General features: G+C 43.6%; 1 protein-coding gene across 2 annotated transcripts in view; it reads left to right on the forward strand.

Annotated features, from left to right (window-relative positions):
* PDE10A (phosphodiesterase 10A) overlaps window positions 1–27282 on the forward strand; it is a 294827-nt gene that overhangs the window by 29412 nt on the left and 238133 nt on the right. The window lies entirely within an intron of this gene.

The following is a 27282-nucleotide window of genomic DNA, read 5'->3' on the forward strand; positions in this document are numbered from 1 at the left end:
CACAAGGTGATGGTGACGCTTTAATCCCGCAGCCCCAGGTCTTAGGAGGGAGGAAGCCTTGTGCATTCCAGCTGGAGCTGGGAGCCCACCTCGGCAATCCGAGCGGCTCCTGGGTGTGTAGCACTAAAGAATGAAAGGATGTCACAGAAGCACGTCAGCTGAGCTGTCCTGGGGCTGGTGTCCCGTGAGCCCGCCAGGCCTCTTTCTTGTTGGAGTCAATGTGCCTGAAGGAGCCCTCATTCCCGTATTTGTAACTGACGTTACTGCAGGCAACTGGTCTGTTCGGCTCTGGTGTGTCCGACACGTGCAAGGACAGCTTTCCTCATGGCCTCTTCATCCCCAAGAGCTGTAGAATCTGGGCAGAAATTCTCCCCCGAGATTTACCAAGACACTGGGATCCAAGTCATAGGAAGTCCATCTCTTTTTGTTCTTCGTTTGAAATCACGAGAGACGGTGATTGTGTTGAACCCTTATCTCCCAGCTTCTTGGAGCTGCTGAGATTCAGAGCAGGGTTCACTTTTCTTCACGAGTTTCATTCTCAAAACTATTTCATGATGGTTCTCTAAAGTGTTAGAAGTTTGTTAAAATTATAGTGTAAAGAAATTTCTAGGGAGAGAGAGAGACCCCACTGTTCTCTGTCCTGAAGGGCCCTCTGTGTAGCTGTATTTGCCATCAGTCTCCTCACTGAGCTTTCTTATGAGCTTTAAACTCAAACTGGAATTCCATTTCGTTTGATTCTAAAGCAGCATAGCTTCTGTGGCTTCCTACTTAGCGAGGGATGGTGTCCCCAGGCCTCTGTAATCTCAGCCACTTAAGATCCCTTTTGATTTTAAAAAATCTTCAGTTATGTCACAGTCCCCTTGAGCATTAGGTGCTGTTTATAGGCTAAGTGTATATGGGTATCTTTGTTAAACTTAGGTTTTGTGTGAGATATACTATCTGGCAGACACTTGGAAGCCGTTTGCAGCCTCCACAGGGAGTACACTGCTTCGGGGGGTGGTGTGCTTTTCTCCCCTCTTTACCCTTGGTAACTACTAACACTGCTTATTTACATGTATAATCTTTTGTTTATCCATGTTTTTGTAACAGTGAATTTAATCCTGTGATAAAAAACATGTAGAAAGGTATTTAATTCAGACACAAGTAATGGTGTACTGTAATTAATAAATGTGTAGTGATAGAACACAGCGTTCAGTTTTGGAAGGAAATGACAGATGACAGTTTACTTATGTCCAGCTTGTCTCACTCAGGCAATCCTAAGGGGATTGATTTTTTTTTTCCCACCCCTACTTCCAGGTGGACTCTAAGGGTGATGTGTACATTTATGACATGTCACATGGTTAAGCTGAAACTAAACCCTCCTTTATTTCATCAAAAGGGAACAGTTAGGTGGCCTCATATACACTGCACAGGAAAACAGTAGTTCCAATTATTTTGATACTTAGCGTACTTTATTGTTAAAACAAAATTCATTGCACTGGGCTAGTTTGCAGGAGAGCTAGACAGAGCTTTAGGCTTGGATCAGTGAGCACTCCACCCAGCTGATTCTGGAGGAGCTGTCCCTTGGGTTCTGTCTCCCCAAGATTTCCTTTATTCTTCTCATTTTCTGCTCAGAGGACTTCCTGTGTGTAGAGAGTCTCGACTTAGATCTTGTTCTAGGCGGCATCATGCTTTCTGTGAGGTTGCTTCACCTTTTCCTCCTCTGTGTCTAAAACATCAGGATTGTCAAGTGTACGTTTCTCTAATAATTTACAGTAAAAATAGTTTTCATTTCCAAATACCCTCGGTAAATGTGTCCTACCAGTGTTAATTATGGTGGCCAGAATCCAGATGTTCCAAGTGTGTAAAGCAGAGTAAGAAATAGAACAAAGAATGAAGAGGAAAAACTTGCTTCAGAAACAGTCCGTATGGGAAATGGCCTACAGATATGACATCAAAAGCACAAGCAACACAATAAAAAATAGATAAATTGGACTTCATCAAAATTAAAAACTTTGGGATATCAAGGGACACTATCAAGGACGTGAAAAGACAGTCAATGGCGTGAGAGGAAATATTTGGAAATCATATATTTGATAAAGGTTTAATATCCAGAATATACCGAGAACTCCTACAACTCAAGAAAAAAAGATAACTCCATTAAAAGAGGGTCAAAGGACTTGAACAGATATTTCTCCAAAGAAGATGTGCAGATGGCCAATAAGCACATGAAAAGATTAGCCATCAGGGAGATGCAAATCAAAACTACAGCGAGATACCATTTCACACCTAATATCGTACCGTAGGTATAATTTAAAAAAAATGGGAAATTATGGTTGGTGAAGGTGTGGGAAAGTGTGGATGCTCCTACACTGCTGATGGGAATGTAAAATGGTGCAGCCAGAAGGAAAAGCAGTCTGGTGCTTCCTCAAAGAGCTAAAGGTGGAATTCCCGTGAGACCCAGCAAGTCCACTCTTATGTATATTCCAAAGGAATTGTCGTCGGGGACTCAGGTACTTGTAGGACAGTGTTTACTGCAGCGCTGTTCACAGCAGCCGAGGGGTGGAAACGTCCCAAATGTCCATCGACAGACGCGTGGACAAACACAATGTGGTCTGTACGTAAAATGGCATATTATTTAGCCTTAAAAAGAAGGGAAAAGTCTGACAGCCGCTGCAGCATGGGATGAATCTTGAGGCCATTATATCAGATACAAAAGAACAAATATTGTGTGGTTCCACTTACACGGACTGTCTAGCACAGGCAAATGTATCCAGACAGAAAGTAAAATGGAGGCTACCAGGGGTTGCAGGTGCGGACAGTGGGGATGTGTTGCTTGTTGGTTACAGTGTTTCTGTTTGGGGTGTTAACAGTTTTAGGGACTAGAGAATGGTGATGGTTGTGTGACATCATGAATGTCATTACTGCTGTTGAGTTGTATGCTTAGAAAAGGTTAAAATGGCAAATTTTATGTTGGATATTTAATAGTAGTGTATGTATTTAACAGTAGTGTGTGTATATCCTAATTTATTCCCCCCCCCCCCGCCCCCGGTAACCATAAGTTTGTTTTCCATGTCTTGTATGATATTTGTCTTTCTCTGTCTGGCTTACTTCACTTAATATGATGATCTCTAGGTCCATCCATGTTGCTGCAAATGGCAGTATTTCAATTTTTATGGCTGAGTAATAACTCTTTATCCGTTATTTAAGACATGGAAGCTACCCAAGCGCCCAGTGACAGATGAATGGGTAGAGAATATGTTGCATATTCTTTACCACAATTTAAAAAATGTTAGATACCAAAACCATGAATTGAACACTGTAAATGGGTTAATTGTATGTTATGTGAATTATAACTCAAGATAGCTGTTAAAAAAAACCCAAATAATATTAATATTTCAGTGGACCTAGTTGATCTTGTGACATTTAACGGGAAAGTCCCCACATCCCGATGCCTGTGGTGGGAGGCTTGACCCCACCAATCCTACTTTTGTTCTTCCACGCTCACCCTGCCTCCTGGACTGTACAGGTGGAGGGACGCTTCGGCTAAACGTCCGCACGGAGGGCTGCAGAGATCTACCCGGAGAAGTTTCAGTTCCATTCAAATATGCCTGCCTTAATAGTTTATTTAAGAGAGAGAGGGAGGGTGGGGGGGGGGAAGACTGAGAGAGAGAGAACAGGTCTCTGTAATTCCTCCATGTCACTGTACGTTAAATCATATGGAATAATTACAATCTGTTTTCGACATAATTACAGTGTTTACATACATTTAAATCAGTGTCAAAAAAGCCCTCCTTGGATTCTCTGGTTCTGAACTGAAGTTATGAAGCTTTCAAGGAACTTGAAGTATTGTTTCACATGATGAGGGTTTTGCATTTGATTTTTCCTAATTGTGGATGAGTTCTTTATATTTATAATGCTGTTTAATTGGAGCCCAAATGAAACCAGTACAGTGGAAATGGTTTAAGATAACAATTTATTCTTGTTTGTTTTTAAATTGAAAGCAACTGCTAATCCTGAGCAGTTAAAATTCTCTAGCGTGCTTTAATTTAAGGAAATCCCATAACTCACACTAGGCTACTTGAAAGTAGTTTTTAGTGTTAACATATACACATCACTATATGTAAAAAAGATAGCCAACAAAGACCTACCATATAGCACAGGGAATTATACTCAATATTTTGTAATAACCTATAAGAGAAATGAGTCTTAAAAAAACATATATAACTGAATCCCTTTGCTGTAGACCTGAAACGAACACAACAGTGTAAGTCCACTATACCTCAATAAAAAAAAAATTATTCATGCTTTACTTGGAAAGTTTGTAAACTAACTTATATCTAATTAAGGAAATAAAAAGTTTGGTTGACAATGTCATTCAAATGACTTGTTTTCTGGCTTTCCGAGTTCTGTATTACGGTTTTTAAAAACTCCAGGTCAGGGAGACTGTTTCCCATGGGCACTTAGCTATATGCTGTCAGGATGAAACCTCATTCCAGCACACGACCTCCTGGAATTCTGCTTTCCGCGGGCACACAGGGGAACGTGGGACACGTTCTGTGACTGTTTGCTGCTGACCTCTACCTCCGGCCTATCAGCTCACACTCTCTGCACAGCGAACTCCTCCAGCTCTTAGGAACCCTCCAGAAGTTGTTTCAACACTTAGTCACCACATCCTCCCACACCATCTACCCACTTGGACGTCAGAAATACTGCAATAGTGTCATTTATCTCTGTATTAAAAAAGCAGCCAGCACCATGAAAATCCCGGTACCAGGGATTCTAACTGCGATAAAAGGCTAGGCTTCTTAAACACGGAGGTCGGCTGCCCTCGGTGACGTAGGGGCTTTTCACTGTCAAGACTTCTTTTCAGTGCAACGCTTGGATTATTTAGAACACCGCAGTGCTTTTTACTGTGAGGAAAAATGCAGTAGTGACATCCCGGCTGTCAGTCATTCTGGAGGTTTGGACCAGCCCAGTGAATTAGTGAATTTCACCACCCCCGAAGCACCGCACTTGACAAACTTACCATTTTGGATGGAGATCTCTTAAGTTTTGCTTAAGAGTTCTTTGTGCTCGTCTGCCTTCCAAATCAGAGCAAACGGATATCACTCAGCCTCTTCTTGATTGAAATAACGGAAATCAGTGCATGCTCACCCTGTCAGGCACCGTGCTTAGCATTTTTCCGGGGTCGTTTTATTTAAGCCTTAGTGCGTCCCTGTGAGGTAGTGGTGATTTTCCTCGTTGAATATATAAGGAAGAGAAATGTCAGAGAGATTAGGTAACTTGGCCTGTGAGCACAGAGAGGTCCAAAACCCAGGCAGGCTGACCCCAGAGTGGAACTGTTCTCGTAGTTTCTTATGCTTGAAGATGATCCCTCCACACCAGTCTCTTACATTCTGATGGTTTAAGATTTTTATCATTTACAGCTGTTTTTGTTTGTTACACTGACGTGCCTTGGCATTGGCTTATCGTCCAGATAAGCAAGGTTTATAATTATGTAAAAAGCAAGAATAAACCAGTTTCAAGTAAAAGACTGAGAGGAAACCTTATTAGTAAATTGCAGTCATTGAAATCTGGAGAATTTGTCTTCCCAAGCTACCGCTCCTTTTTCCTTTAAGTAAGTTTAAAATATATTAATAATTTTGTACCATTAACAAAGTGTCTGTTTCAAATGTGCTTCCCTTGATGACATTTCTGGCGGTTGCTTTTTGAGGGTGTTTAGGTTTCCCTGGTTTCTTTTCCCCCCCTCTCCCCCTCTCCCTGCTTTCTTCCCTCCCTCTTGGTCTCTCTGCAATTCTTGTGTCATAGGTTAAAAGGCATAGGACGTGATAGAGTCCCTTGGCATCTAAGTTGATTGTAAAGAAATTTCTTTTTTTTTTTTTTTTTTCCTGCTGTGCCCTGTGGCTTGTTCGGCAGTGAAAGTGCGGAATCCTAACCCAAAATTTCCGAAAATTTCTTTCTTTTACTGGGTTTCTTTCTAACGTGACGTTTTCAACTGAAGGTGTTTTCTGTTTTTCTGATAGCTCCACTGTGTGTGCACACACGCGTGTGCACGTTTTACCATAAGGATTTTATTAGACATTTTAGGTCGAGAGGAAGTGCATTAGTCATGCTTTTCCAGGAAAACGGAACCAATCCCAGTTAGAGCCAATTGCAGCTGATCTAAAACGAACGCTATTCATGACCTCTCGCTTATGATAGAAAATTCCACTTAAAACTGTGAGCAGTCTTTGGGACTCCCCTGGCGGTTGAGTGCTTAAGACTCTGAGCTTCCACTGCAGGGGGCATGGGTTCAGTCCCTGGTCGGGGAACTAGGATCCCACATGCTGCATGGTGCAGCCAAAAACCACCACCACCACCAACAAAACCATGGGCAATCCTAGAGGCTCTTATTCTTTTGCATAGTCTAAAACGAAAAACCAACCAAAGCAAAAATATCCAACCATCAAATCAAATAAAAGCTGCCTGGAACAAACAAACAAAATAACCAGCTGTGTGTGTGTGGGGTGTGTGTGGGGGGGGGATGTGTGTGTGTGTTGTGTGTGTGGTGCGTGTGTGGTGTGTGTGTGGGGTGTGTGTGCGTGTGTGGTGTGTGTGCATGTGTGTGGTGTGTGTGTGGTGTGGTGTGTGTGTGGGGTGTGGTGCGTGTGGTGTGTGTGTGTGGAGAGAGATTGATTTATTGATTGATTTTAAGGCGTTGGCTCAGAGAATCGTGGAGGCTGCACATCTGAAATCTGTGTGGCAGCTGGAATTCAGGGAAGAGCTGGTGTTGTCTTGAGTTCGAATTCTGCAGGGCAGCAGGCTGGAAACAGGCTGGGTTTCTGTGTTGCCGTCTTGAGGAGGATTCCTTCTTCTTGGGGGAAGCCTCCGTCTTTGCTTCTAATGCCTTTGCTTGATTGGAGGAGGCCCACCATGTTACGGAGGGTGATCTGCTCTCCTCACAGGGGACGGATTCAATCACATCTGAAATACACCTTCCTAGCAACATCGAGACTGGTTTGACCAAACAACGGGGTACCACGGCCTAGCCACGTTGACATGCAACGTGAACCATCCCAAGAAGGAAGGAGACAGTTTAGGACCATGATCTATGAGTTAGAAGCTTTGGGTGAGAGAGATGAGGGGAGAAACCTCTTGGTATCAGGGATTTGGTTTTCTGTATTGTTTTCTGTACCCCTTCTTTGTGGATCTCCATGTGAAAAAGGACCACGTAATTCTTGGATGCTCTGAATCGAGAGACTGTGTCTTCCCTCTCTGTCTTTGGTCCTTTCTTCACATAGAGCACTTTCTCCTCCAGGCTGTGGGCTGCGTGCGTGGGAGTCGCAGCCGGTGTGACGCTTGCTGCTGTGGGGTGAGGAGACCAGGGCTGCCGCCCATGGCCGACACAGGCCGCCTCGGGCCGCCTCTGTTCAGTCCTCGCGGGACTTGTCTGTTTGCAGAATGGGCGGATTTCACGTGGGGTTGCGGCGTCCGGGTTTCAGACCCAAGAATTGCTATCAGAGTGAATTCTGCCCCTGTTTCTTTTTCACCTGTGTAACCTGCAAGTTAAAGTTTTGTCAGACTGACATAAAGTTAAAGAAAATCCAAACCACTAGACAGTTGCAGTGGTCCAGGTGATTTTCTTATGCATCAGGTTTACCAATGTAGCAAATACACACTTAAACAATACGTATTATATATCTATGTTTATATACCTATATCTATACACAGATTATTTTTGCTATCAAAGAAGGAGGGTCACTATATTCTTCTCTGAATACTTCATTGGTCAGTTTTCTAATCTTTAATTAATACACGTAGTTTATTTCAGAGAAAAAGCAGCCCTGATTGGTGGGTGCTTGTTCCGTTGTCGGTGCTGTGCTTCACTGCTGAGAACTGGGTTTAGTAAGCGTGGATGCTTAACGCTAAAGGCCAGCGGGGTTTATTCTGCTCGTAAGATTGATTCTGTGTTTGGTTGACCTTTATTTTGGCTAAATCACAGGCTGCAGTCATATCTGTACCGGGTAGGCTGACCTACTGCCTGGTCCTGGTTGGCCTGGGACTTTCCTGGTTTCAGCAGGGAACGTCTCGTGTCCTGGGAAACCTCTCAGTTCTGGGCATGCCGAGAGGGTTGCTCACCCTGGGGCCAGGCTTTCCAGGGAGCACATCGCTACAAACTCCTGGCCACCTCCTGTCCCCACTTTAGTACTGACAGTCAGTAGCTGATCAGATGTCATGGCTCATTTTAAGTTGTTCGCGCAGAGTGGAAAAGTGTGGCACAGTTGTAGATGTTGTAACCACTGAAGCTGATCCCTTCCTGATTTCTTCCTCAGGGATTTTGCCTTTGCAAGGGGTCAGCTTGCGTACAGGGGTCAGAGGACAGGAAGGAACCTGGTCCCTTTAGAAATGGGCTTCACCCTTTTAGGCTTGCTCTGCTTGTTGTCCCAGAGCCTCTCCTGGCATTTCAGGACTTAAGGATGTAAATGTAACCACACTTGAGAAAGCATCTTGCACTTGAATCCGTGGCAACCTTACGTCATTACGAGTATCTCTTGTAGTAAGATATGTTTTCTTGAAGTTGTGCCCTTAGTTTTGATTCTAGGCATCGAATACAGGAATAGCATGACTAATTCTGCAAGGATTCAAGAGATGTCTGCTAGTGTTATTAAATTAAAATATTTATTTTAAATAAAATTTATTGAAAAAAATGGTCTGTTCCATATTTGTATAGCTTTTCATTTATGTGTGTGAACATGCTGGTGGTGTACAATATGTGTGCCTTTTCCTTTGTTGTTGAGAATACACCCTTTTTCTTTTATTTGCATAGGAAACTGTAGTGCACTTGAAATTGTTGGATTCAGGAGAAACTGTAATAAGTTGTCTATTAATAAAATAATTCCTTGTGCTAGAAGGAAGCTAGTCTTTGAAATTCAGTGGCTGTGTAATAATTTGCTAGTAGGATATTAATTTGGCATCCAAGCCAAGTTCACGTAGCAATGATGTTGACTTCACCTGTGTGTGATAATATCTTGATATAATATCTTGTTCTGTGTCTTGTTATATATGTTTGTGTGTGTGTGTGTGTGTGTGTACACAGTATGATAATATCACAAAGAAACTTTAGAAAAGGCCACAAAAGATCTGTCCTCTTTAGGCTGTCTGCCTACGGAAAATGTTTCTCTGAAGCCGTGAAAGCTACTTTGGGAAAACCTGGAATTATTTTTTAAGAAGTGTTTACTACGGCTGCCAGGAGCAGTTACTTCATGAACTCGTGGGATGGCTGGTGAAGGTCGCTGCCCGGAACATTATGCTGTTTCCTTGCTAAATATGGTTTGGGAAGTTTGCCCCTTTAAAGCCAGGCTTTGTGCTAAAGAGAACACTTATTTTCAGGTTAATTTTATAAATTGGTTCCTAGGAGGTTTCTGGGTGAGGAAAGCAGAAAAGATCGCATCCACTGCTTATTTTGAGTTCTGCTGACTTACGTTCCTGTCTTGTGGCGGGGGCCAAACGAGGTCTAAAACACCTTTGACCTGGAAAATGCCTTCTGTTCAGCCGGAAAGAATGACAGAGGAAACTAAGCTCAAGCAACTTACTAGAAAGCCAGTAAATCAGGCGTAAAACTAAAGGAAGAAAACTCAAGTTTCTGGGCAAAAATCAGGGTTTTAAAATACCTAATGTGAATCAATAAAAATAGATTTGGCTTTATTTCCCTCCGTTTTGGGCGTCAGGGTGGGATTCCTGCATTCCCCTGCAATGCTGCAGACACAGCAAGGTTCACAGGAACTAGAAGATGAAAGTGACCATAAGCGGGAAATGATGTGTAAGCAGGTCCTGAGTGAGAGGCTGGGGAAAAGCAACAAAATGTGAAAAGGAGTTTGAATTTTAGTAAAATAAACTGAGTCGTAACCTAATAAGAAGAATCAAAGCTGAACGAAGCAGTCTTATGGTTATGCATAAAGTATTTCTTTGCAAAAAGGAGTTTTAAGATAAAACTTTCTTTAACTATTTTGATATGTATCATATGTAAAAGAGTCTCAGACTCACACATCCAATGCTTTATCATTGTTTTGTTTTAAATTTTTCTTTTAAAAAAACCACAAAGTGATAATATCTCATTGCTTTCATCATAGCCTAGTGATCTTTGCCTCTTGCGTCTGTTTGTCACTCACGGAAGAATCCAGACTTACCTTCATCACGCTGGTATCAGAAACTTTCCACAGAGTTTGCTGAGAGTATCTGAATAAAAATCTTGTTTGGAAGACTGACATTTAAAATGATAGGTTTTACATAATTATTATGACTTAATTAGCTGCCTTATCAAATTTGTTTTATCTTAACATAATGAATGGAATTTATTTTATATGCATTTTTGTAAATCCAGTGCAGTGAGTTTACCACTTTGCTAAGGTTCTTATTTGATCACAGTCCTTACAGGGAACAATTCCCTCATCCAGTCCTTATTTCTGTTTGATCAGGAGGGTGACTGAACCTGCGTAGGGATTTTAACATATTTTCTCTATTTTAACCCATTTAACCAGTTATTCAAATGTTTACCGGATGCCTCTTGTGCACCAAAAACTCTGCTAGGTGATGAAATACAACAGTGAACAAAATAAAAAGTAGTCTCCGTTTTGAAAAAGGACCTGGGGAGAAGAGCCTGTGCAGGCTTGGTGCCCTGAGGTACTTTCACTGGAATCAGGCCTATCCAAGTGAAGCTGAAATACCTCGGCCTTAGGCAGGTTGGGGTGGAGGTGGGGTGGGAGGCAGGGAGGGCGTCAGGGAAGAGGGGACAGGAGCCTGTGTGCAGCCAGGCCAGAGGTTAGGGCCGGTCCCGGGGTCGCTGTCCTTGCACTTACAAGAGGGAGGTGAGCGGTGGAGGCAAGCTGAAGAGGTGGTTTGGGATCAGATTCTGGGAGCCCTTCTGAGCCGTGTCCACAGTTTTGATTCTATCTTCAAGGGACGAGGACTGGCTGAAGACGAAAGGGGGGGGCGGCGTGTGTGAGGACTAAGGTTGGACGCACATCGACAAGGATGACATCGGCATTTTTGGACACTGGTTGGGAGGGGCACGATTTAGAGCATAGAGTAGTTAGCAGGCTGTTCAGGACCAGTCTCTGACGGAAGAGGTGAAAACAGTGGAAGCATTTGAGAGATGTCCACATGGCATCCTTAGCACAGCCTGGGGCCGTGGTGTCCTGTGGCGGAGGGTGGGGGAGGACGTGGGGTCCCAGGAGGAGGGGTGGGCTTGGGGAGCGCGATGAAGAGCTTGGTTTGGGCCAGCTGAGTCTCAGGTACACGTTCGCTGGACACGTAGAGACCACGGGCTGGTATTAGCAGTTCCTGTGAGAGAAGTCAGGGCTGGAGTAGAGCTGTTAATCAAAATATTGCTGTGTCTTTAACTTTTATATTGCCATTGGAAGAGGACCCCTGCAACATACTGACTCGGGTAATTTCACACTTAGCTGTGATTAATACTAAGCTTTATAGCCTCTGCTTTATAGTTCCGTGGGCTTCCTCAGTATCCACAGATAGGCAGTTTCCTGAGTATCATCGAATACGTATTTGGTTCATTGTCTGCTGGTTTATGGGGTGAGATATGTTTAGAAAAATATGCACACACACACACAAAGAATGTATAACAGTACTCTTGAAAAGGCAGCATCTGTTGGGAAATTGACTTTACTTTCTGTTACAGCACAGGATGCAAGGAACCGAAACAAGGCGAGACATTTGCTTTTCAGCTGAAAGTATGAATATGTGAAAGAAAACCAGTAAATATAAAAGGGGAACTATCTCCTAAATAAAAATACTCCTCTCTGTCGGAGTTGTAAAACACTTTGTGTCAGGTTCGAATGCATTTTCATCTGTAGACGTTGCTTCTGATCGCAGGTGTGAGGAAGGGTTTCACTGATAGTTCTTGTGTTATTCTGTTTGAATTTATGCCCTGTTGATTAAAACGGTAAGGCTTTAGTTTTTGATGTGTGGAAGTCTAGGTATTTTTATAGTTAATTCATGAAAGAAATGTAGTGAGGTGAGAGTCACTTGCTGGAAAAGCTGTTTTATGGGCTATTTTAGTATTGTTTCTGATAGTGCATTTCAATTTGCATTCTTGGCATGAGATAAAACCACATAGGTTTATTTCTCACACCATTTTCTAATGCGAAGACTGTTTCAAAAGTGTAGGTGGATGAGGAGAATGTACCTGACGTTCACTGACGTGTGTTGGGGTGGGGACGGGAACGAGAAGACCCTTCCCTAAGGCTGCCCGACTTCAGAGGGTACAAGACTAACAAATGCTTCCCATCAAAAACTACTTTCTATTCTCTGAGCAATAGAAATCTCATTTGGTCTACCTTTAGGTGTATAACAGGTAACTTAGCCTGGATGTTCTTGTGTAGATAGTTTTTCTTAGTGATATTGTTCAGTATATGGTGATTTTTGAAACCCTAAATGAGAGAAGTTGTCTTGGGCATGTGGATAATGTATGTTTTCAGTACCAGGGAGAAGAGGGTACAGGGGTGTGTAAAAGAAGTAGGGGAAGATCGTATTCCATCTTGGCAACCAGCGGAAGTTGTCTGCAGTAGTTACTGATGACAGTGTAATTTTCAAACGGAATTTGGCAAGTCTTCAGAGGCTTGGAAAGAGAGCTGATTTTTGAATGAAGGAGCTAAAATAACCTAAACAGTACATGATCTTTGTTTCACTTATGGTTGTATAAAACAAACACAACTTGTTTAATCCAAACATTGTGGCAGGCTTTCTTAGAGAAAATTGTATTAATATTTATGGAGAATTTTCTGCATGTTGCTTTCAAGGGAATGAAAATGTGTAATGGCTACACTAATAATGTGATAGGCTAGCAGGTAATCGCTCAGAGAGTGGGAGAGTTTTAGAGAGAATTGCATGGACTGTGGCTCATCTGTCAGCTTCTGGTCACAGCCCCTGCACGCCTGCTGTGTTAGAAGGCGTGCGTCTCCGGCTGGACCTCACAGTGTCCCATCATTCGGGGCGGGGACTCATCGGAGCCCTTCCTCAGGACCGGGAGGGGACACTCCTGAGGCTGGTGAGCAGGGGTGGATGTGGAGGAAGCCTGTGCTGCAGTCGGCGTGGGCTAGGTCCTCACGCAGTAACAAGTGTCCTGGAACTCACAGTGGCTCCGTGTGACAGTGATGTATTTTTTTTTTCATGCACGTTTGCCACAGGACCGGATGATGGCTTCACAGCTTCACGCTTTTTGCTTGCACGTTTGTTTGTTTGCTGAGCTAGTACGAATTGGGATTTTGTCTCTTGCAGTTGAAAGGGTCTTTTGGGGAAGATACTGGGATTTTATTCCGTGGAAAGAAGACCACCTTAGGAGAGAGATAGAAGCAGAGCCGAGGGTGAGGGACGGCATTAGGATCTACCCTCACATGCATCTGGGCCCTCGGCTGCTGCCACTGGAAGCCCCTTAAGTTGAAACACAGTTAGACTAGTAGTTTTCCTTATTTTATGAAGGGAAAGCTGAGGTGAGGTGTTAAAGGTCAAATAGGAATTTAAGGACCAGGACTTAACCCAGAAAAAGGGTTTCTGACTCCACATGCAGTGATTTTTCAGCGCTTTTCCATCTCTCTCTCTCACGAAGTAAGGCAGCGGAGTCCTGAGGCCTGGCTCACACACGTGAAGCAAAGGCAGCTGCGTGTGTGAGGTCAGCACACACAGCGGCGCGTCGCCTGCAAGCTGGGAATTGTACTTAAAAATCCTGTAAGTCACCGTCTATGGCAGCGAAAGCACTATGTGAATTAGCAGTGCTCTTTCTAGAATACAGAGGGGGGCTCTGGCCGGGACGGGCGTCTTGGCTTCATCTCACAGCACAGGCGTCAGGGCGAGGTGCCTCCGCTCTGTGCTCTGTAAACTCAGTGTTCGCCGGGGACCCAGAGCTCATCCGGAGATGAAGTCCACATGCCTGACACTCCCTGGACTCCGCACCTGCCCAGCTCCACTGTGAGCTGGCATTTGAATATTACCCAAAACTTTGTTGTCCACACTCCACCAGGGACTGGGAGCGTGGTGCAGACCTGGCCTCGTCCTTCCAGTGAGGAGAAGCTGCTCCTCGTGGAGACGGGTGTGCACTTTTGCTCTCTCAGGTCCTGAGGTTAGTAAATTTCCAAGTTTAACTTTTTTTTTTCCCCATCTTATTTTGCTATTTCCAAGTTGTGATGCAAGAAAATGAATAAGACATGAGTGTAATGATGAGAAGGTAACGACAGAATAAATATGTTTCCTAGTGGAACAGAAAGAGCCCTGGGTTGGTCATACTCTGTGAAAAATATCATGCTGATCTCCTGGGGTCCCAGCAGTCACGTGACCGCTAACATAGCCCGCGGCGATCTAGCTCAGCCTCCCTTCCTGAGCCCAAGCTGCTGTGAGGCCTGCCCAGGCTCCGGGTCCCAGCCGCCACACGGCAGACGCTGCTCCTCCAGCCTGACTGTTTGCTCTCTGCCCACCTTTGCACATTCCTCTCCTGCCTGTCCTGAGCCTTCCTCCCACTTGCTGGACCTCATACACTTCCTGCTCTAAGGAATGCTCTACTGTTCCCACGGCAGTCACGGGTGATGTGGTGTTTCTGGTTTTTCTCCTGGGTAGGAGGTAAGATCGCATTTCTTTATCTCCTTCAACCTTAAAATCCTGTGACTTGCTATGGCCAATACAATGCAGAAGGAAGTGAGGTGGGTTACTTAACAGTGGACGTCTTTGATAACCAGTGCAGATTTTACCATGGTCCCCTCCCCCGCCAGGGTGGGTGGTGATGGTCCAGACTCCCGTGTCGAGTGGCCGAGCGAGAACTGAGTAGAGGTACATCCCCAGAAATGCAAGTAGAGTGAGTGAAAAGCAAAGCATGGTGTTTTAAGTTACTAAGATTCTGGAATAGCTGGCTACGCCACGATATTTAGCTGTTACTGACTGATGCGTGTCTCTGTGATGAGCTGCGCTTTCCTCACGGTTACTATAACCAGTGATGGCATTGTTGAGAACTTACTGTGTCATCTCACTGAATCTTCTCAGTAGCCCCTGTATGATGTTCTTTCTAACACTGTTGCGCGTGTAGGGAGAGTGAGGCTTGGAGAGGTGATGCTGTTTGTCCGAGGTCGTGCTGCGTGACTCCAGAGCCTGTGCTGCTCATGTCTGCTCTCCCTGAATCTGTGGGCCGTGCTGCCCCGCAGATATCCATGAGCACCTGCTGTGTGCCCAGCTCTGTTCTAGGTCTGAGGATGAAAATGTGAGTCAGAAATAGTCCCTGTGCACGAGAAGATTAGGATCTTACAGGGAGAGAGGGAAGGGTAAGTACCATGAAGTCTTAAAAGTAACGCAGCACGGTGGGTTACCATACTCAAAGGTCCGGAATCAACACCTGTCCCCTATTGTATGGTCCTGGGCAAGTCCTCCTACCCACCCCCACTTTCTGACTTCTATTTTCTCATTCCTAAAATGGGGAAAGTTTCAAAGTTTTATGAGCTATAAAATGCAGAAGCCCACCTACCTCAAATAATAGCATTAGCATGGAATTGAGCAAGTGTTGAAAGTCCGTGGCACGTGGCAGGTTACGATACATGGTAGTTCCCATTTGATCTTGTTGTTTTGGTAGAAGATTCAGTGAGAACGCAGAGGAAGGAGCCCTCCATCAGGGTAAAGGAGCAGGAGAGTTTCATGGAGGAGGTGATGCTGGGCTTGGGCTCTTAAACAGAAGTGATGCTACTTACAGGAGGTGGGAAGGGAGGCACGTACCAGGCTAAGTGACATAGCATGAACTGAGTTGTGAAACATTTAGGGAACTACAGGAAATGCATTACTAGAAAAATACGGAGCATAGCGGAGGGAATGGTGGGAGACGACGTTCTGGCAGGTGTCCTGGGCAGACTGAGTTGCTTCAGCTTTGCTGCCCAGGCCTTAAGGAACCGTTGGGAGGGATACATCCATACGGTGGCTTTTTTTTTAAAGTGTGTGTTCAGGAAGTGTGGAAGCAATGTCAAAGATGGATTGGAGGGGTTACAGATGAAAAAAAGGAAGCCGATTAGTGGACTGCTGGAGAGGGAGGTGATGAAGGCGTAAACGGAGGCAGAGGGGATGGAGTGGAGAGGTCAGATAGAAGCAACACTGAGGAATTAGGATTAAGAGACATATTCCTTTAAACAGTTTCAGGAGTGAGCGCAAGAGAGGAGCCCAGGAGAGCTCCCGCATTTCGGATTTGGTGACTTGAGGGGTATTTGTAATAAAGATTGGGGATGTGGAGAGTTTTGTTTTTAGAATTTTAACTATCAAATTTTCTTTTTTGTTTAGGGATTATTCATTTTAAAAGATAAAACAACGTGAAAAATGTTCAAAGTGAAAGTAGAAATTCTACTCCCCATACATGATGACCCTGTTAGTTTTTCCCCATTTGTTTAAAACCACATGTCTGTGTAATGATCATCTTAACCACAAATAGTACCTTTTGCAGGTTTCTTTTGTCATTTAATAGCATGGTATGAGCAGCTTTCCACTTATGTATGTAGAGATGGATATACTTTATTCATTAGGGTAAAAGGATGTCATTCCATTCTGTTTGTAATGTTTATTTCTTTATATTTGCTTTTACAAGTAATGTTATGAAATACACTCTTGTGTATTTATCTAAAAATTGTGATAAAGTTTACCAAAGAGAAGAAATGGGTGGTAGGAGGGAACCTAATTTTTAAATTGAGTGGTAGGGAATACCCTCCCTGTTTGTCATGTATTCTTTTTTCACTAATCTTAATATTTTTTATGTACATATCTTGATTGTTGTACTTTCCATGTATCCTAGAAGAAGCACACTGTGTAAGAGTTGACTTAAACAAGTAGAAGTATTCCCAGTTTTGATGATAATTTGTGTGGTTTTATTACCCCATTTAGCTAATTGGGGGATAGTATTCCATCGTTTGCTTACACCACCTTTTATTTTTTCATTCCTAAATGTTTTCATGGGTAAACATTTAGGTTGCTACCAACTCTGCTATTATTTTTTTTAAAAAGCTCTTTCAGAAATAGCACACCCAGCATTCAGCTTGCCCTTTTCCTCTAGGTTAGTTTAGCACTGTCTCTGTTTGCAGGTGTCAGCGTGCCCACGACTGCAACGAAGTCGCTCCCCGTCTGGAGGGGCGCTCCCCACCCCACCCCATCCTCACTGGTACACTGGCTTCCCAGACCCTCCGCAAAGGCCCTTCATCTGAGCAGCGTAGGAGGGGCTTAGAGTCCTAGTGCATTGGAAGAGGACGATATGTCTCAAGGACTGTGCTGGCAGGAAGACTTCCCTCTCTTACCATCCCAAAGCCTCCCTACTATGGGGATTTCCTGTTTTTTACTAGAATGCTTTCCAGCCACAGCATGGGGTGTTAGAACTGTCATTTTTGCTACTAAATGTTATTTACTTCTCGGACTTTGTTTTGTTTCCTGCTAACAACATGCGGGTTACAGTTGCCTTGGCCCTTATGTCACTAACATATGATGCTAAATTATACTAAATATCAGTGAGTTTTTAAAGAGTGGCCGTGGGGTATGATCCCACAAACCCTTTGGTGCGTTAGCTTCCCTCCGTGTGGTCGCACAGGCGAACCCTGTGGGCGGCCCGAGGCTCCTGTCCCAGACCTATTCACGCACATGCTTCAGACAACACGTTTTATAGAAAGATGCCTGTGAGTTACCAGAGCTGGTGCACCAGAGAGCTGAAAAGAAGGCATATCATTAGTAACTATCACATTAGATAACTATTTTTTCTTTCTAATATAAAATTTGTTTTTTATTTCTTATTTCCCTTCTTTTGAAAGTTAACCTAATTGTGTTTTCATATTGGAGAAAAAACAACTTTCACTGTCATAAGTAAATGTAATACAAACTAGTTTAGACTTCATATAATCTCTCTTTTAGTGCCTTATAGCTGTATAAGACATACTTTAGGAGCACTGGATTTTTGTGAGGTTGAACTTTATATCGTATGGGTGCCTGTCTATGAAAAAGAACACAAATATTTCACTTTTGCAAATTTCACAAAAATATGTGATCATATGAAATTTTGCAAATTTCACAGAAACTCATCGTCAGGGTCTTTGCCAAGACTCTGGAAGGGGCCTGTCCAAGTGCTAAGCCTTGAAACTTATCTTTGTGATAACTCTTCCTCTGCCCTAAAATATCCCTCCTGGTCAGTTTCCCCGGTGGCTAAAGTCGGTGTTTGCAGGGGCCCTGCAGTGGCACGTTGCTTTTTCTGAAATTCTTCCAGTACAATTGAAACCTCTGAGAGAGGCTGAAACAGTTAAGCCACAGAGACCAGTAGGTTTATTCTCCAGGCCCAACTCCCATGGGCTGGTAGCCGAATCCTGGAGTGTTTTGTTGAGAGAGGGTGTGATGTAGGTAGGAGTGGTGGGAGGGGGGGTTGGCTGTAGCACCCGGGGGCAGGGAGACATGGGTGGGTCAGGAGGACCTGTTTACTGTCTCTGCTCTTTGCTACCACTGCCTGACACCTTAGCATGAGCTACTTTATTGCTTTATGACATTACTTTCCCCTGGGCCTGTAAAAGCCTGTGGAGGATGCTGGGGCCTGGAGAGCAGTGAAGAAGGAAGAGGGCAGCGGATTTGGAAGAAAAGGGCTGGATGGAAAGTGAGAACTCAGTTCCAGAGGCAGACGTGCTTCACCAACCTGTTTTGCTCAGTAGATCCTGATCTCAGTGCTCGTTTTTAAAAATATTGATTATAAAAGCAATTTCCCCCTTTGTTTTCTGACATCTATCATATAACAAAAATTACTGCAGTCAGGATACAGTGGATTAACTGCTGTGGTAGTAGGTACGTCTCTTCAGTACGGGGCCCTTTATATTCGAAGACTCTGAGAAGAGACAGTGTCATCGTAAACTATCGATGAATTAGAGAGACATGAGAGACCCTACTGAGTATTTAACGCAGCTAAGAGCAAATAAGTAAAAATATCAGAAAACAGCCTGCCTGACTAATCTCTGAAAAATTCTAGAAGGACTAAGAAGTTGTTTGTTAGCAGGTTCTTTACGTAAAACTGCCGGGGCCGAGGCATCCGGAGACTAGGCAATCTGAAAGCAGTTACGCTTGTGAAGTGAAATTGAAGGGTGGCGACTGGATCTTGGTGTTGGAGTCTGTCAACTTCTCTGTGTTAGCGTCTCACCTCCACCTCCTAGAGAAGCTGTGAGCATGACAGATGGCAATGCCGCTAAGTCACATGCAACATGACATAGCACGCAGCAGCCGCTCAATAAATGTCAGCAAGTCGTGTGTAGTACATTGTGTGTGATGAGAACTGTCTGCAAAACAGGACGCTAGGGGGAGGGATAGATGGGGAGATGGGGACTGACGTATACACAGTACCATACATAAAACAGATAGTTAATAAGGACCTGCTGTGCAGCACAGGGAACTCGACTCAGTACTCTGTAATGGCCTATGTGGGAAAAGAATCGAAAGAAGAGTGCACAGATGTATACGTGTAACTGAATCACTTTGCTGTACACCTGAAACGAACACAACATGGTAAATCAACCATACACCGATAAAAAATTACAAAGAAAGCCAGAATGCCAATATTATTGCATTTGAGTAGCTAGAGAAAAAATATTGAAATCACTCAATCTAAATCTTTGAGCACTAGATTTGGCTAATATTGCTTTCAGCATCAGGTATGTTTTAGGAATTAATTCCTTATTTGTGAGGCAAGAGTGGAGGGGATCGAGTAGGAGCAGTATTTGAAAGTACCAATTTGTGATGGCACTTGGTATAATCCTGGCAGAGAAGTTAAAGGCAGTTAAGCAGGCCCTGCGGGTACCTCTGTGGGCAGATACTTTTCTGTGTCCTTGATTAAATAGCCTCAAGACCGTTATGGAGCACACACTGTGCGAGGGAAAGGTTTGATGAGGAAATACACGGATGAAAATCTGCCAGCGGGAGGATGAGTGGGAGGTAGAGAAATCCAGCGAGGAAGTTAACATGAGGGGAGGCGCCCAGGCTGTGCTGAAGCGCGAGGGAGAGGGGGGCGGCCGGGGCTCTGTGACGGGAGCCCAGGAGGAGGGGCTCGCCACATTGTCCATTGAAAGGCACAGTAGGGCAGTTACGCGCACACGCGCGCGCGCGCACACACACACACACACACACACACACACACACACACACACAGTTTGGCTTCTTGAGTAGAAGCACAGACCCTCAAAAGGCAACCAACCCACTTTCTCATTGGATTAAGTTTTACTCTGATCTTAAAACTGTTATCAACCAGGGTTCCTGGCCTCCTTAATCAATAGAATTAGATCAGAGGCCACACAGGAAATTCAGGCCAGGCTTTATGGGGGCCCCTGCTGCAGCGGGGGGTGGAGAGGGAGGAGCAGGAACAGACAACAGATTCCCTTGCTTGCTGGCTTGCTGAGGGGGTGAGCTGGTTCCCTGCGTGGGGTGAGGGTAGGGGTGTGTCCGGGGGTGGCTTCGGTGGTGCTGTGTGCCGGGGGCGTGCCTGGGACCCTGCTTTTGCTCCCGGCTCTTCAGAAGCAGCAGTTGGGTTTTTGGTCTCTTTGTGTCTTGTCCATAATTTGCCCCAACTGCACATGCACGCAGTTATTTTTAGTCCCTTATAGTTCCTTTGTATTTTTTTGCTGGAGGAGACGTTTGTCCAGGTGCAGGCACTGCGGCAGAGGGTCCCAGGTCCCGGGTCCCCGCCTGTCTCAAAGCCACACGTTCCAGAGAAGTCATTCCCTGCCGTCTCCTAACCATCATTCTTTAGAACCGTGCACGGGCTCCCCTTGCTCTCTCTGCCAGGTGGTGAGCATCTTGGAAAGGCTCAGGCCCTCTTGGCCATTTGTCCCCAGCCTGGAGCGCTGAAAACCCAGTGAGGCTTCCCTGGAACCCCCGGAGAAGTGAAGGTGATTGGGAGGAAGGTGTCAGATTCTCATTCACGGTGGGAAGTGTCGGTGGAGAGAGACGCGGGCCTCTGGCGGGGAGGGGTGAGTGAGGTGTGGTGAGGGGAAGGTTCCAGGCTCGCACTGTGATGTCAGCGGCCCCGGAGGGAGCAAGCTCGTCCTCAGCCCACGGCAGTTGGAATCTGTTGGAGGGCGGTTGGTCAGTCCTTGGCCTGAGAGAGGTGGGCAGCAGGAGACTCCACCGGTGCATCCGTGTTGACTCCAGGTGGAGAGGAAGTAGCCTGAGGACGCGTGCGGTCCCTGGTCCCAGGACGGCCTGCAGGCCTGACGCCCGCAGCCCCAGGAGTCAGGCTGCCCGAGAAGCTGGAGAGGCCGGCTTAGCAGCTCTGTGCTGGTGGCCAGAGAAGCGCTCCTGCTCCTGCCCGCGGCCCTCCGCAGCTAATGGCGAACTGTGGGATGGCAAGATTATATGGTGAGGAGGGGGCTTGTTCAAAGGGTACAGCCGCGGGCGCTTATCCAGCCCTTCCTGCGTACCGGTGTGCCCAGCTTGTTTAAAGACCTGGGGCTTCTCTAAGTAGTTGTTTTATGGTGTCATAATGTAATGGGGACACCTAGTATTTTCCTAATTAATGTGGGTTAAGTGATAGAAGCGGTGGCTTCAAGGGTTCCTCTGACTTTTCATTATTCTAAAAGGCCAGGAGAGAGACTGATGAGAAAACAAAACCAGATACTGACTGTAATACAGTTTATCAGAGAGAAGCTTGGAAAGAGGTAGAGGGAAAGCAAAGGGGGGAAACTGTACAGGCTCTAAGCATTTGTGGAACAGAGAGAACTTCGTCCCAATCGCAAGGGAGGGAGTTAAACTGAGCAAGGGCTGCACATAAAGATTTGTTTGCCTTACGAAGATGAGGGCTGACATTTTGCAACTTCTTTTTGTATGCTTTTGTTTTCAGCAGAGCATTTATTACTCGCTGGAAATACCAGCAGTCACAGTAAGGGAGGAGTTGGCATAAAATTCATTATGATGATTTGTATTCTTTAAAATTCATCCATAATTGTCCTATAATATGGCAATTCTAAGATTGCCAGGGTAAAATAGAGATTAGAATGTCTGGGTTAGAGTTCAGGGTAATCTGGAAGTGCTTTATGGTGGGCCGTTTCTCACCTCTTCTGAAGGGTTGCAGACCCACTTCTGGGTAGAAAACAGGAAGGAAAGCATTCTGTAAGAGGCAGCTGGAGGTCTCTTCCAGAGACGAGAGAGGATGCAGTGCGCCACAAGTTGTCACTTCATTTTACATAAATTAGGGTCCAAAGCCACACTCCTAGCTGAGAGCAAAAGCAAGTTTCTAACTCCTAGGTCCAGGGTTGGTAGCTTAAAATGCTACTAATTTATTTGAAAAAGGCTACGGATAAGGATTTTTTTTTTCCTTTGGAAATTGATTTGTGATTCTACCCACTGTGTGAGCTTAATAGAAAATAGAAGAACCTCGGGAACCATTTATTGAGCAGTGATGGTGTTCTAGACGGCATACTGAGAATTTTACCTGCCTTGTCTTTATTAGTTTTCACGGTAATTCTTAAAGACTGGAACTGTTACTGTCACCATTTTACAGATCTGAACCTTAGGATAAGCGTCGCACGGTAGGGATCATAGCATTTGTACCCTGACTATAAATGAAGGAAAGAACTTCCTTTTTCATGATATGGAACAATTATTGTACCAACGACTTCGGTTTTGCTGAGAAGTATTTTTTCATTTATTTTTCCTGTTTCAAAAGATAAGTTGACAAGTTGCCACTGCATTTGCATGTAACTCTTAAAAGTTACGTTTTTAAGCTCTCTTTCATATTGTTAGTCTTTTGGGGTTTTCTCCAAGATCTGGAAATAAGGAGAACAGAAATTACATATGAATACTGAAGTTTGCTTTCAAACTTTTACAACCAGAGGTTTTACCATTCTCAGATGCAGTTAAATAATTGCTAAAATGTATGTTGGTATTTTAAGATCTAACCAGCAAATTGACAGATCTGGAGGTTTCTGCAACAAAAAATAAGTGGGAAAAAAAGTCTTTTTAAATAAGACGATGAGTAGTTTGTTGGTCTGACTCATGGCCTTGAGTGGGCCAGGAGGCCAGGGACCAAATGTCACTTACGCTGGTGAAGTTCTTGTTGCCATGTGTTTGGTTCATAGGAGGCATCTGTTTCCCTCTTCCTTGTGGGTCGGACACTGCAGACCTTAGTTGCCCTTTCTCTTCTTTTCCATTGTAGTAGCCTTGCAGTCTTCTTTCTGTTAGCTTCTAATTACATTCCATTATATATAAAAATAGACATATGAAAGACACAACTAGACTGTAAGTAAGCCTACTATCATTCATGTTTTTCCTTGCCTACTTTAGTTTGACATTGCTAAGATCTGTCCACAGCTACTAAGCTATCTGGAAAAAAATTAACTGGAACATGTAACACAGACAGTCAGTTTGTCAAGTGAATTTGTTTCTGTCCTACACAAATTTTCCAAGTCTTTGTTTATGGGCTACATTTGGACTTGAGGGACTTCTTCTTCCTATTAATTACAGTAGTCATATTAAATATCATACACGAGTTAACACTATTTTGTAGTCAACACAGATAGCCTAAAGGGAGAAAGCAGGTGTGTGGCTAAAACTTGAGTTCTCTGTAGGAAAATGCTTGGGTACAAATATAACCAAAAAACTCATTGGCTTACTTTTCTACATACAGTTTAAGAATTGAGATAACTTCATGACTAGTTCAACATTAAAACCTGATTAAAAGAAAGTGGCGTAAAAAAATGCAAACCACGAGGATAATTTTCTTCATCCGTGATTGTATGTATGGGTTTGTCACTTATTTATCTATTTGATACTCATTTACACAACAGATATTAGGTGCCTGCTGTTTTAGAAATGGGGAATATACCAGTGAACAGATTGAGAAAAACAAACCTCTGTCCTCCTGGATACCTACGTGGTGGGGGGAGGTGGGGGGAGGTAGACGGAAATAAACAAGTGAAATATATAGAGTGTCAGACTGGTGATAAGTGCTACAGAGAAAAGCACAACAGCAGTGGGGGGGTATGGAGTGCAGTTATAATTTTAGTTGATATAAGCAGGGAAGGCTGCACCAAGAAAGTAAAATCTCAGCAGAGGTTTCAAGGAGGGGCACCAGGCAGATTGCTGGTGACAAGGCTTACAAGCAGAGGGAGCAAACAGCAAGTGCAAAAACCTGATCTGAGAGCATGGCTGGCGTACTGGAAGGCATTGCAGGGAGGCCAGTGTGAGCAGGACAAAAAGCAAAGACTGTGGAGGGCGCTCAGGCTCCCATTACGGGCTTTGTGTGTTCTCTATGTAAGATAGGAAGCCACTAAAGGGTTTTAAGCAGAGGAGTGATCTATCTGACTTACTAAAGTCACCCTGGTTGCTGTTTTGAGAACAGACTATAAGAAGAAGAAAGGTGGAACCAGGGAGACAGGTTAGGAAGCCAGTGACCAATGCAGGCAACAGACGATGGTGGCCGGGCCATAGCGGAGGCAGTAGACTGGATGAAAAATGGCGGGTTGTGGATGTAGTTTAAAGGTACAGCTAGCAGGGTTTCCCAATGGATTTGGATGTGGGGTGGGAGGGAAAGATACGAATGATCATGTCAAAGTTTCGGCCAAGGTTCTTAGCCAAAGTTTTGAAAGAACGGGGGATCTGGTTGGTAGGAAAATCAGGTGTTTGGTTTCAGAAACGTTAACTAGAGCTACTGAGTAGGCTTTTGACTAAGTTATGATAGAAGTCTGGGTGTTAAAGCTTGATTAAAATGGGCATTGATTTTCATTCAAGGCTGTCGTAAGAGACCACAGGCAAGCCTTTCATGTGGGTATGTCTCATGGTTAATTTTATTCATTCATTTAAATTGACTAGAACAATAAAGTAATAATAATCTTTATTAACTTTGCAGGCTTCCATCCCTGTAATAATTGAGCTATTTTTCTTGACTATAATATAGCCAAAGACATCTAGCCATCTTTACTGCAACAGTGCTGTGGCACAGCTTTGGTGGTGGTGGGGTATCCTAGCTTGAATTTCTTAAGGGCTAATGTAGAGACAAGGAGGTCAGGAAAAGGAAGGACTGAGGCTGGGGTGGGTAGGCTTCAGGACTGGCCCTGAAGGAGCTGGCCAGTATTTAAGGGAGCAATCTACAATTGGCTGGACCTAGACTTTAGAACCAATGGTGGTTGAGGTTGCCTGGCTCCTGTAGTCAGAAGAATCTGGGTTTTAGAATCAGGTGGACTTGGTTTAAATTTCAGCTTTGGCAGTCACTAGATACATGACTTTGAGAAAGTTATCTAACTTCTCCGAATTACAGTTTCTTCATCAGCAGGTCGGAGATAACCCTAATTTCATGATCTGGATCTTGTTTACAATACCAGCTTTATCTCCTGCCATCCCTGCCTGTGTTACTTCTCTTTCAGATTATGCAGGAGAGTATATAGTTCTCTGGCATATCAAATTCTTACTGCATCCCATAATGTCAGTTCTATTTTTGGGGATGCTAAATTTGCTTACTAGGTTCAGATGGTGTCCGCCAGATGTCTCTACTGTAAAGGTATCTTTTCTCCTTTGGAGGGAGTAATCTGTGAAATGACACTTTGAGATGGTGTGAATATCATGGTTCTAACACCCTTTCATTCAGTGGTTTTAGCATTCATTGATTATCTTTGCTTAAATTTTATGTTGGGGCTTACAGAACGGTGATTTTGAAAAATTCTATTTGTTGTAAGTTTAAACCTTGAATTCTCCTATTAAGAGCTCCCCTTACCACCCCACTGCCACCCCCTGCTCTCTCTGTTTTGTTTTGCTTTGCCTTGGGTATCATTATGGACTCATGGGTTCCCTTTATACTCAATGTTATAATAATACGTTACAGCATTGATTCTTTTTCCTTTCATATTTACTATGTTACAATCCATTGCTGTATTTATTATTTCTGATCCTCAGACTGCCCCGTATTTGGGCAGTTTCAATTCTTTCAAAACTTTTCCTCAGTCCATAACGTGTCTCCATTAGCCTTAGACACTTGCCCTTCTAGCACAAAATTTTCCATATTTACTTTATACTTTCCTGTTTCAGACCTGGAATCAGCCACTTATCCAAGGAGCCCTGGTTCTGTTTAATGGGGAATGGGATTTAGTAGCCAAGACCTGAGCACTAAGTGTGCTCACTGCAACTTGGGTGTTATTCCTTCTAGGCTCTTTCAGTGGATGAAGCTAGCAATTTATAATGCTAGCTCCAGTTCACATCCAATACCATAGGGTTCTTCCTCACTAGGAAAGGCAATTAAAAAATTATTATGTAAAGTAATCAGCATAAAAAGCAATTATTAGATAGTCAGTGTATCACAGGCTAGTATGACTCAATAAGAATCTCATCTTAGGTACAAGTATTAATATCGGTGATTTAGCTCACATGGAATAGTATCTTTTGTGGGCTATGATAGAACAAGAAATCTGAGGAAAATTTTTGTTGTCTTTGGAATCTTGACTTGATACTCTTTGCATCCTCATTCAGAATGATTACATGATTCTTAACATTAGTGTCTTTACAAGTTGGATCATTTGGGAGTACACTTACCATTCTTACCATTTCTTAAATTATAATAAAAATGTATTTATTAGGACATATTAGAACATAAGTGTTTACTAATAAGGCTTCAAAGAAATTGAGGTGTGACGAATGCAATGTCTTAATATTAGCTGTAGATTTGGTTGATATGATAGCATATGAATTTTGATTTTTAAAGTTTCATACCCCATATTTATGCTGCTTTTGCTCATTTAAGAATATAGAATCATATCAACTCCCCTAATTAGAACACTTTTTAAAAATTAATTAAAAAGTAGAGGTAACATTGGTTTATAACATTATATGAATTTCATGTGTGCAGCATTATATTTCTACTTCTGTATACCCTGCAGCGTGCTCACCACCACAGGAGTAGCTTCCCTCCATCACACACAGCTGGCCCCCTTTATCTGTTTCACCTCCTCCCTACCTCTTTCCTTCTGGTAACCACCACTTTGTTCTCTGTGTTTGTTTTTGTTTGACTTGTTCATTTATTTCGTTTGTTTTTTGTACCCCACATATGAGTGAAATCATACAATATTTGTCTTTCTCCATCTGACATTTCACTTAGCATAATGCCCTCAAGGCCCATCCATGTTGTTGCGAATGGCAAGATTTCATCTTTTTTTATGGCTGACTAGTATTCTAGTGTATTTATATATAAGTATCATAACTTTTTAATCCATTTATTCATTGATGGTCACTTAGGATGTTTCCAAACTTGGCTATTGTAAATAATACTGAGATGAACATAGGTGTGGGCATATCTTTTTAAATTAGCAT

This window comes from Hippopotamus amphibius, chromosome 6, assembly GCF_030028045.1.
Source record: "Hippopotamus amphibius kiboko isolate mHipAmp2 chromosome 6, mHipAmp2.hap2, whole genome shotgun sequence".
NCBI classification, from domain to species: Eukaryota; Metazoa; Chordata; class Mammalia; order Artiodactyla; family Hippopotamidae; genus Hippopotamus; species Hippopotamus amphibius.